This window comes from Belonocnema kinseyi, chromosome 4 (assembly GCF_010883055.1).
Source record: "Belonocnema kinseyi isolate 2016_QV_RU_SX_M_011 chromosome 4, B_treatae_v1, whole genome shotgun sequence".
In the NCBI taxonomy this organism is placed as follows: domain Eukaryota; kingdom Metazoa; phylum Arthropoda; class Insecta; order Hymenoptera; family Cynipidae; genus Belonocnema; species Belonocnema kinseyi.
Window position 1 is genome coordinate 111108601 of NC_046660.1, and position 12088 is coordinate 111120688.

A 12088-nucleotide genomic window follows, 5' to 3' on the forward strand; every position below is an offset into this window, starting at 1 on the left:
CGAGGGCGCATACTTTGAATAAAATATTTGTTATCATTCTCTTGAAATAAATGTGTTTTTTTCTTGAAAAAATACCGGTTTCATATGTATACACCTGATACATTTATGGATTGCACATTAATGTCACTTAAAATGAATAACTTATATGTTATGATAAAAGAGATACTTTTTGTTTCAATCGTGTAGAAAACTACGAATTTTGCCGACATGGTGAGGCGCACTGTCTAATCACAGGTGTCGTAGAAAGTATACACAAGAACAACATAGCCTGATAGCTCAGTTTCAGGTTAGCCCTGAAGAAGTAAACTGCAGTGTTCACGAAATGTCGGTAAAATTCGTGGATCTGTGCACGACTGAAACCCAAAGTATCGCTTTCATTATAATGAATCATCGTGAAAGCATTGAATCTATTAACTTATGCGTTGTTAATGCATCACCGGTAGCAAGGCTGGCATTAAAGAGTATTGCCAATTTTTATGCATGCAGTGGTAACGTGACAGATATTATATACTTCTGTTAAATACTTCTGGTAAATACGTCTGGTAAATGTCCTGTTTGACCTCCCGGCTTGAATCTCCACAGAAGCAGAAGTCATATCGTAAATTGAATCCCTTTTTGTAGCCAGCGGCGACAATATTTTTCTGAATACTTTTGAATACCACAAAGCAACCAGGAAATGTAATAAATATAATCTTCTTTAATTTAGCACATTTTTACTTTTATTTACTGTTTTTTTTTTCAAAAATATATAGGTAAGAAAGCTTCAAAGATCTATAATTGGTCATTTTACGATATCGGAATTAATTTCCACAATGACGGCTCTGGGGAAAAATAATTTTTTGATTTTTTTATCATGATTTTATATTTTTGTAATCGATAATATTTTAACAAAGTGAATATTTTACGATAAAGAGATATATTCTTGTATACAGTCCTACACGATTTTGCAAATGTCATGCTTTTTAAGCGCGTTCTAATGCTTCAAACGAACATTGTGCTTTTAATTTATTTGAGGTTACGCCTGGCAGCCTGGATCGGCTTTGAAAGAGAATTTTAATCTGATTTATAGAAGAACAGGTGCATTCATAAGTTAAAAAGCTATTTATTCAAATGGCCAAAACTTGGTATATTCAACAGATTATGAAAAAGCTAATAATCTACGATATTTTCATTACCCAATAGAGAAATGCTTAACTAGTACATTTCGTGGCAAAAGGCAAACCAAGCGAATATCGCGTATACTCTTTTTCACAAAAAAACATTGAAAATGGCGGCTTTCGTAGTTTGCGAAACGTTACGAAAAAGGCGGCATGTAGGAGAACGGCTACGAAGCTACTTTACAAACCCTGGAGTTTCCAAATCTCTTGTAACAATATTGATAATTTATAGCTTATAATAGTAATAATAATTCCGCGTTGATGTCGCGGTAGGGCTTGAGCTCTCCTCTCATGACCTTGACGGCAATATTGGATGTAGCATTGCTACTGACAGGGTTTCCCATTCAAAATAGACTGATAACGAACAGGAGAGGGACTAAGTAGAACACTAAAACCCATAATATGGGTCGGGGATCGTCAGGGCGCCCCTGGAGCCACAGCTGGGGGCCACAGAATGCAGGACGGTGGCGATGGTGAGCTGCGAGATGGTCAGGTAGATCTCACTAATCAAACAGCTGGCCAGCCAACACATCTGCGACAAACGGTAAGCAGTGAAAAATCAACTGTGTCTGCTGAGGATGCTTTGTCTAGCGCTAGCTATTTGCAGCCAACCACCTAGACAGAAATACCGTGGGAGAGCATCAATAGGCATAACACAATGAGGGAGGAATTGGTGCGTCTCTATTACGAAAGTGCGAAGTTTGAAACAAAAATGGACAAAGGATACAATTTAAGAAGAAAATTTACTGCAAAGTATCCAATTATACAAAAAGTCGCACTAAGAGATCTTATCGCTAATGTGAAGGACATCAGGACTAATCTGCATGTTCCAGAAGACCGAGCAATGGAGATTAAACAACAGGTTGATTTGACGTGGAAAAACGACGGCAATGAACATTAGTTAGAGAAAGCCGCGTCAAACGGTCAAGCAGGAGCAATTGATGTTCTTCTTCAACCTATTGATGATCCAATACCACCACATCTTCCAGAGGTGGATGACCTTATGCAACCAGAGGCAGAAGCAGAGGTTCAGCACCCAAAAAAGCGGTGAAAATGGACATACCATATGAACAGAGATGTTATGCGCCTTTATATTTTGGCAGAGACATGTGGGCAAAGTGTGAAGAGAGAACATCATAGACTTTTCTTACTTAAATACCTAGAGCTAGACACAAAAATTAATGGGCTGAATCTGGCAGATCAAAAACGCTTAATATCTGTAAACAGACTGCTTTCGACTTTTGAAATAGCTGCTTTCAAAATGGAAGTGGAACGGCAGCTTCCTTTCGATGAGCTAGCCTTGGAAGATGTGGATAACGAAGACTTTATTGATGCTGAAGGAATTGGTGCTAGGGATAATGACCATCATGCACCGGATCCATTAGAACCACATCCGGATATTACTAACGATGATGTGGATAGGGAAATCTCAGAAGAACTACAGCACCTGGAAAGGAATTTTGGTCATGCTTTACTAGAGCTCAGATGTGTAAAACCAACACTAAGGAATTCTCTGCCAAAAATGAACATCACAAATGATCTGCGTGCACTAATAGCACATCTCGACAGCAAGGTTTTACCTACTTATTTAAACGTAGCGCGAACAGCGTTAGAGTTGCAAACTCTTGTATACCGTGCAGCTGTGGCAACCGTTAGAACATTGGCCTGGAAAATTAGCCTTGCAAATGCAGTTTTTTCCCAGCAACGGATCGAGATCCACCATGGAAGATCCAGTTGGATACGGATGTCAAAAAACTGTGTGAGTCACAAGTTATACAGTTGCGAGACTATTTTAACAGCAAACGAAACTTTGCTCTTTACAGTACCATCTGTGTATAGTGAGGCATCTAATATTTGGCTGAGAAAGGATGTTCTGTATCCAGAGACGGAAGGATTCGTCATTGCAATACAGGGCAAGGTTGTCAGCACCAGGAATTATCGCAAACTTGTGTTACATCAAGATGTGGTTGACCGGTGCCGATTATGTGGAGATACCTACGAATCCATCGAGCACATTATTGATGGCTGTTGCGTCATGGTTCACAAAGAATACACGTACATACATAATGATGTAGCGGGCATTATAAATCAAAAAGTTGCTCTAATCGTATGACTCTAAAAAGAATGGATGCCATTCTATAGATACATTCCAATGCCCGTTTTAGAAAGCGAAGATCACATCTTATATTGGGATGTTACTATCCAAACGGATCATTAATCCGGGCCATTAAACCTGCCATCGTGATGTGAGAAAAAGGTGGAAGAGTCTTCATCATCGACATAGCTTGTCCGCTTAACCGAAATTCGTAGTCAACCTATACAACCAAGATCCACAAGTATAGCGAGTTAAGACATGAAGTAAAGACCATATGGAGGAATGTGAATCATGCATCTATTCATCCCATTGGCAGCAGCTCAGAAGGCGGTTTTATTAAACACCTGTCGCATTGTAAGAAACATTCTTGATCATCAGGAAGTGAACAACTGAAAACCCGTGGAGTGGCAGATGGTAGCTCTAAGAAAGCATCCAGATGTAACTGTTATCACCTCCAACGCTCGTGGCCGCTCGTAATTGTATACCTACAATATAATCGCAGGAGGTTTCAACCATCATATTAAATTATTTGAATTAACTTATAACATTGTGATCTCATCAGTCACTTGAGTTGGTCCGTGGCTGTGATGTATAACCGGGTTTACCCGAATAAAAGTTTGATAAAAAATACATTAAATATACCTTAAAAATACATTAAAAAAAGCTCGCTGGCTCAGTTGATTAGACGCTCGGACTTCACCTCAGAAGTAGGGGGTTCGATCCCTGAGCCGCTGCCTCTCGAAATCTTTCTTTGCACCTTTACCGAGGTTCCGGTGGTTATTTAATAATAATAAGAATAATGTTTTATTGCATTATTATTTTGCATAGTGCGGTAAAATATTTTATACGAAAGCAGAGCGAAAACGCTCGTTTTTACTCCGTTGGGGAGAGGTGAAACCAAGCGATTCCACACCTATACCAAGCCCACCGACCGGAGCTCTGACTCTTGACCCTGTTGGGGGACCTCCGCCCCCAGACCCCCCTATCCCCTAGAACCCCCTTGTTTACCCACAAAGTCCCTTTTGTCCTCATTGAATCGAAATTGCCAAATTTTTCCAGTTTATACTATTCCTGTAATGAGTCATTTCAAAGTTATGATTTTCGCTTTATATGTTTGAAAATGCGAAGACTCGCTTTCGCTTTGCTGTCGAACAAAATAGTATGTCCAACGAGAGCATTGGAATGTATCTATTGAAGGGTCTTGATGTAACACAAGTTTGCGATAATTCCTGGTGCTGACAATCTTGTCCTGTATTGCAATGACGAATCCTTCCGTCTCTGGATACAGAACACCCTTCCTTAGCCAAATATTAGATGCCTCACTATCCGCTTCACTTTGATCCAACGTGTTGGGGTGCTTGCCATGGTTGGCTTTCTGCCTCCATTATATTTCTAATTCCTCTATGGTTTCTGCTCTGATATTCCAGGCCCCATCTGAGGACAAATTCAAGGGCGTGTAGTCAAGATCAGCTTGACAAATGGTACTGTAAACGCAACATTTCGTTTGCTGCTAAAATGGTCTCGCAATTATATAGCTTGTCATTCACACAGTTTTTTGACAACTACAACGCCCCTACCCCCTGAATGTCGTAGTAGAACCACCCTTTCAATCGCTGAATTTCTGTGGTGCATTCAGTGCTTCGTAATTTCTACGAGAACAATTCTGTTTAACTTTTCAAGGTCGAGGTTAGACCATTTTATGAGCCCCAAGGAGTACGTGAGGACAGGGATGGCATATGTGTTGATCGCCCTGATTTTGTTTGCCGAGTTGAGAAAACTCTTCATAATTAATCTCAGTCTCGTAGTGAAGGCAGTCGTTAGGCTTGTCTGATCTATCGTATGTTGAATACCCTTAAATTCAGGAATACCCAGATATTTATGTGATTCGCCTGCAGCCATTGCCTCGATGTCCTTTTTGGAAATCGTTCTCTAACTCTGCGGTCCCTAATTCCCCTGTGATTAAATGAACTGTTCTACATTTATCTAGTCCGAACTCCATGAGGATATCATTGGAAAACTGCTTTGTGACATCGATCACTTGCTGCAGTTTCTGGCCTGAACTAGCGTACAGCTTCAGGTCATCCATGTAAAGAAGATGAATCACTTGATGACCATCCTCATTATCATGAATTCTGAACCATTGAGACATGCTATTTAGTGTTTTTCTCAATGGATTCAACGTTAAACAGAACCATAGTGCGCTGAAGGAGTCTCCTTGAAATAAACCCGTCGTAAAGCGTATTGATCTAGTTATCCTTGGTTGTCCATAATCAAAATACTGGATTCTTGTACCCCAGAGTCTCGTCGCATGGCATAGAAAGTCAATAATGCGTGGGCAGATTTTGAAAAGTTTTAAGACTTCAAGAAAATAATCATGCGGTACGGAACGAAAGGCTTGCTTGTAGTCAATGTATGCCATGTGCAAGTTCCTTTGATGCTTACGAGGTTGAGTCATGACAACAGTATCTATAGTGACTAGATCTTTACAGCCTCGTGAGTTTTTAGAAAATCTTTTTTGCTCTTCTGTAAGAATGTCATTCTCGTCGCAATGAAAATATACCTTATCTGCAATGAGTTCTATAAGATATTTATAAATTGTTGGAAAACAGGCTATCGGTCGAAAGTCAAATGGATTTTGAGAGTCTGGATTTTTGGTATCATATACGCAGTAAGCATAAAAGCTGGCATAAGATCTGGGTGTTCAATCATCTTCTGAAAACCCCTTGCCAACGCAAGGTGCACACTCGTCAGGTACTTGTACCAGAAGTTGTGCACCATATCAGGACCTGGAGCTTTCCAATTACTTGCCCTTTTTAAGATCACTGAAACATCCAAAGCTGTGATGTTTGTTAGATGCATTTCAGTTCTATTTCCTTTTTTATATTGTATTAATCGACCCAATTTTCACCTTGCTTTGCTGACATCCATATCCAACCTGATCTTCCATGGTGGATCTCGATCCCTCCCTTGCCGGGACAATAACTGAATTTGCAGGCCTAGTTTTCCGGCCCAACGTCCTAACGGTTGCCACAGCTGCACAGTATACAAGAGTTTGCACGTCTAACGCAGTTTGTGCTATGTTTAAATACGTAGGTAAAACCTTGCTGTCGAGATGTGCTATTAGTGCATGCAGATCATTTGTGATGTTCATTTTGATCAGAGAATGCCTTAGTGTTGGTTCTACATATCTGAACTCTAGTAAAGCATGACCAAGATTCCTTTCCAGGTTTCCAGGTTTTTCTGAGATTTCCCTATCCACATCATCGTTAGTAATATCCGGATGTGGTTCTAATGAATCTGGTGCATGATGTTCATTATCCCTAGCACCTATGCCTTCAGCATCAATCAAGTCTTCGTTATCCGCATCTTCCCAGGCGAGCTCATCAGTAGGAAGCTGCCGTTCCACTTCCATTTTGATAGCAGCTATTTCAACAGCCGAAAGCAGTCTGTTTACAGATATTGAGCGTTTTTGATCTGCGAGATTCTGCTTATTTATTTTTGTGGCTAGCTCTGAGTTTCTATGCCAAAAAATAAAAACGCATAACATCTCTGTTCATATGGTAGGTCCATTTTCGCTGCTTTTTTGGTTGCTGAACCTCTGCTTCTGCCTCTGGTTGTGTAAGGTCGTCCACCTCGGGAGGATGTGGTGGTATTGGATCATCAATAGGTTGATGAAGAACATCAATTGCTCCTGCTTGACCGTTTGACGCGACTTTCTCTAACTGATGTTCATTGCCGTCGTTTTTAAACCCTAAATCAACTTGTTGTTTAATTTTCATTGCTCCGTCTTCTGTAACATGGAGATTAGTCCTAATGTCCTTCGCATTAGCGATAAGATCTCTTAGTGCGACTTTTTGTATAATTGGATACTTTGCAGTAAATTTTGTTCTTAAATTGTATCCTTTTTCCATTTTTGTTTCAAACTTCGCACTTTCGTAATAGAGACGCACGAATTCCTCTCTCATTGTGTTATCCCTATTGATACTCTCCCACGGTATTCTGTCTAGTTGGTTGGCTGCAAATAGCTAGCGCTAGACAAAGCATCTTTAGCAGGCCCTCATAGAATCGTAGTTGCCAAACTTTTCCAGTTCGTACAATTCCTGCAATTCGTCATTTCAGTCATTTCAAAGTTAAGATTTTCGCTTTAAATGTTTGAAAATCTGAAGACTCGCTTTCCCTTCGCTGTCGAACAAAATACTATGTTCACTGAGAGAAATGTACTATTGTTCGACAGCTTAACGGAAACACTTGTTTTCGCTCCGTTGGGAGGAAGCGAAACCAAGCGATTCCACGCCTGGAAGGGGGGGGGGTATGGAAATGTATGAGGAATGGCGAACGATATGTCGGAACACTTGGCTGATTTTATAAAATACCATGCATGATAAACACATATACTTTCATTTTTAGAAAAATCAAAATATTTATTTATAAGAAATTTTGATCAGTCACTTCAAAGTTACGATTTCCGCTTTGTACATCTGAAAACTCGCTTTCGCTCCGCTGTCGGACAAAATAGTATGTGGACCTCGAGGAAAAATGATCCTTTGCGCATCTCGGCTTAGCCTCGGTTCTTAACTTAATACGCGGCGCGTAAATGCCCGTTTTCGCTCTTGGTGCACAATATACTACTTCCACAATCCGAATATAAAAATAGCGGCTTTCGTACGCTGCGAAGCGTTATGAAAATGGCAGTACGCAAGTGAGTGCAAACGAAACTACTTTAAAAACCCTAGAGTTTCCCAGAATTGTGTCTTCCAAGTACTGTGAACAAATAGTTTACCCGCACTATGCAAAATAATAATGCGACCGAATACTATTATTTGGCAGCAGAAAACTGTTGCTGCGTGAGCCAAAGGTTTCATTTGTTCAACCAAATATTACTTTGTGTTACTAAAGGCATTAAGTGCGTGTTGAATCTCGACCTTCTGGAATGTAGGATTAGGTTTTGTATTCGCTGGGTTTTAACAAATGCCGAGCGATAGGTTTAACGCAGATAATAATTGTGTGTACCACATTGGTACTCTCATAGAAATTTAGTTACATAATACGTTAAAACCGACATCACAGTTTAGTTTTATCTTTTACGATTTAGGGAAACCGGGTGTGTATGTGGAAAAGTATTATAGTATTTATTAATGACTTATGAAAAATTTACTTTGGAAAATTAATATAAGTTCTACAAACTTGTAAAAAAATAATATTTAAAATTCACTATATTAAATCCAAGCAGGACAATAATGTCAAATATTAGAAAGATTGGAATTATTCTTTCACATTTCGAAGGATGGGATTCTGAAATTTTCTAAAATTTATTCTAAAAATTATAAGTCTTTCTAAAAGAATGTGACGGACGAAAATACGAAAAGGACAAGTTCGTAAACCCGTCGTGAATCTCCCTCAACTCACTCTTTACAATTATGTCACATAAATATGCACATTATCGTTATCATTATTAGTATTTGTATTACATAACACTGTAGAACACACATTCACCGAGTTATATTTTAACTTCACTTTTATTTATATACATATACATTATTTATATACACGAATCGCACGCAAATCACGCTGAGAGAAGGAGTTTGAAGATTCCTTATATACTAAGTGGTGAAAATTTTTGGAATAATGAGAAACGGCATGGTGCTAATAATTCGAATTGAAAACATTCAAAATGAAAAGTAAAAACAAGAAAATATTATGTTTTAATAAGGTCAAAACTGAGATTAAATTTAATTCAAAATTATCTATAGGTTTTTCGTTTCTTTTGAATCATAGTGGACAAAACGTGTCCATGGATGAATCTTAATCAGTTAATTGAAAACACGAAGTTTTCAGATTCATATCGTGAGCACTCGGCTATGAGGTACGATCCAGCTATCCAACAAAAATCGCCTAGGTTAGGAACGTGTTGTATCTGTACTACTTGCTGAAAGAATTTGAAAATTGATTTGATGTGTCCGTTCCTAGCTTCGACGATCCATCTAGACTTTGGCACTAGACGCGATTCGTTATCATCTTCTGTTGTAAGTTCATGCTGATGTCGTGGAAGAAGAGCTGGAATCTTCCAGATAATACCCCAATGCGCCAAATGATTAGAGGCATCTCGGTATCCCCTATTAACAATGACAATATCCTCTTCTTGGAACCACCTTCTTATTCTGTCAGCGTCTATTGCAAATTCATGTTGTAATATGGCAGTATCATTATTACGGCTGTCAGAAAAGTACGGTCTTTGAATGTCGAGAATGTAATCATCAGGTGCTACTATTAATACAGGTTTGACTAAATGCCGTCCATTGTGAATACAATATGACTGTCGCAGAGCCCTGAAGTTGCTGCTCTTATGAGTGTAAAAGTATGAGCCATCAATACACGCAATAACTCGAGGATTTTGTGGTTCCGGATTATATAATTGCTTAGCGAAATCAGTAACATGCCTGGCAATATAATCTTCTCTCACAATTGCGTCAAATCCGATGTTGTCAGGTACGAAACGTTGCATTAAGGATTTTCTGACCGTGGCGATGGCTCCACTAACTGACTGTCTACTTGGATATTGGAACATGACCTTTGAGAAAAGAATCTGATAGACCTTAACGCAGTTTACATAAAAACATCAGCAAATCTCTCTTTTCCACATAATTGTAACCACCTTCACGGGGCACTCTATCACAAAAAGTGAACAATTCTCGAAATTTTTCTTTAGTTACAGGACAAAGATATTCAAATTCAATGTCAGACAGGCTATTTTCGTCAACATGTCTAGTCTGACTTAAAGCTACGTTACGAAGTCCTTGCAAAAATGCTTGCAGCAGTGGGCCTCTAATTACGTATGGCCTGTTAATGAAACGAAAGCCCTGTAAAGGTGGCTGCAGAATTAAACCTTCATCATTTAAATTATGCGGACATGATCTTACGTTTTCCGGGATGTAAATATTACATTAAGCAAAAATAGTTACTTTGCATTCGACTAATAATCTTTGTGTATTATCATCGGAATTGTAGAGAAGGTAAGTGCTACTTGTAGTTTGCGTTGAGTCATTCAGTCTTAAAATGTGGGATCCTTCTTCATAGCACCGATTTCGTTACAAATCAATCGATTGCAATTGGAGCATATCTTTGTCAGATGTGTTACTTCTAATGGCGGTGTTCGTAATCCATCTCGTCTGTGAATAGCGATTTCCCTTCAGCCAGCATTCCCGTTTTCGTCAATTTGAGTCATGAAACGAGGAGCAAATCGTCCATGAAAAACGTAACAACGTAAAAGATTTCTAAATGCCATTGTGATTAAAGATTTACAATTATAGAATGCAAGTACTTAATTAGGAATTGCCTTAGTAAACACACTCTACTAACGCTATACAAAAAAAATAGACAGACTATACAATGTAGCGGATCTAACGTTTACTCATCCATTGAGTAACATAGTTCAAAGATAAAATAAAACAGAATAACAAAGTCATATGTAGCAACCTTCCTCGCAGTATCGTAAATGTGTACGCAGAAAGCAATCGCCAATTAAAAGAAACAAAAGAACAGTCAAGAGAAGTGTACCACACTGGCTCGCTGTAACGGGAATGTGTACTCAGAAACAAATCGCCCGTCCTTTGTGAACATAAAATGACTTGCACAAAAATGATAGCAGAGCTGTCAAGTTATTTTTCTTATGATTATAAAAGTACTAATGGAAATTATCACACCTGCGCGCTACGCGCGCCAAAACCCATTTTATATTATTTCCTTCTTTTCTTTCTTTTTCGAGGGGGGAGGGGGTCAAGAAGGGAGTAAGTTACGTGAGAGTAAAGAAGCACGAGTCTTGAAAACATCCTTATCATGATTTTCCTTCTTTAGCTGGCTATTGACTAAGTCATTCTTATTTCTTGCCTTTATGGGTTCTATATTGATTTCCTCTTTATATCTTGTCTTCATTGGCTGATTATTCGCAATAAATGAGAAGTTCACATTGAATGGCCTTGAAAAATGACCTGTGTCTTAAGCCCATGACTTTCTTTGCATTTCCCCGTTAGAGCCCAATCACCTTAATAGGGAACATTTTTCTCGCAGAGCTGCAGTTTTCGAGATATTTGGTAATGTTCCTTAAAAGGGTTGGATGTTTAACCCTCTATAACTCGAAAACTGTCCATTTTCGGACTTTGTACCCCATAACACTTTGGATTGAGACATTGAGAACTACAATTTGATGAAGTTTAATCAAAATCGACCGAAAGCCATTTCATGTACATTTGCTGCGGGGTCCTTTCCGTCCTCAAAAAAATGTGTGTTCTTCATTCAAATAAAATGTGTGAGTTCAGAACATATAAAAATTTTATTTGGCATGATTAATATGCCCCAGTTAGGACCAGCATGGAAGGTATACGGGTGCCCAATTAGTGCCTAATTGTTAGATGGACAATCGTACTAGGACCTAGTTTGATCCGAATCGACTTTTCCACACGTGAATGACATTCAGTTGTAAATTGTTCATTTGTAAAGTGGAAAAAGTTCTTCAGTTTCAATTATTAAAGTTTAGGATGCAAAAGAGTTGGACTTTGAATTATTTAATTTTCAGTTCAGTTTTGATTACTACATCTCAACAAATTTTCACTTTCAAGAATTCGAATTCTTGAATTTCAATGACTGAAAAATCTTTGCTTGCCTGGACATTACCCGACATTTTTTTCCTAAAGTAAAACGACCACCCTGTTATTCATCTTAGAAAAATAAAACCGTATATTTAAACAAACGTTTATTTTGAAATTATGGCACTGAAATTAAACATTAAAAAATTAAAACTGAAATCGATCATAATTTTAAGAAAATAGATCAAAAATACAAA

At 38.5% G+C, this 12088-nt stretch overlaps 1 protein-coding gene across 1 annotated transcript in view; it reads left to right on the top strand.

Moving 5' to 3' along the window:
* LOC117171362 (protein artichoke-like) overlaps positions 1–12088 on the top strand; it is a 519164-nt gene that overhangs the window by 247944 nt on the left and 259132 nt on the right. The gene's annotated exons all lie outside the window — the stretch shown is intronic.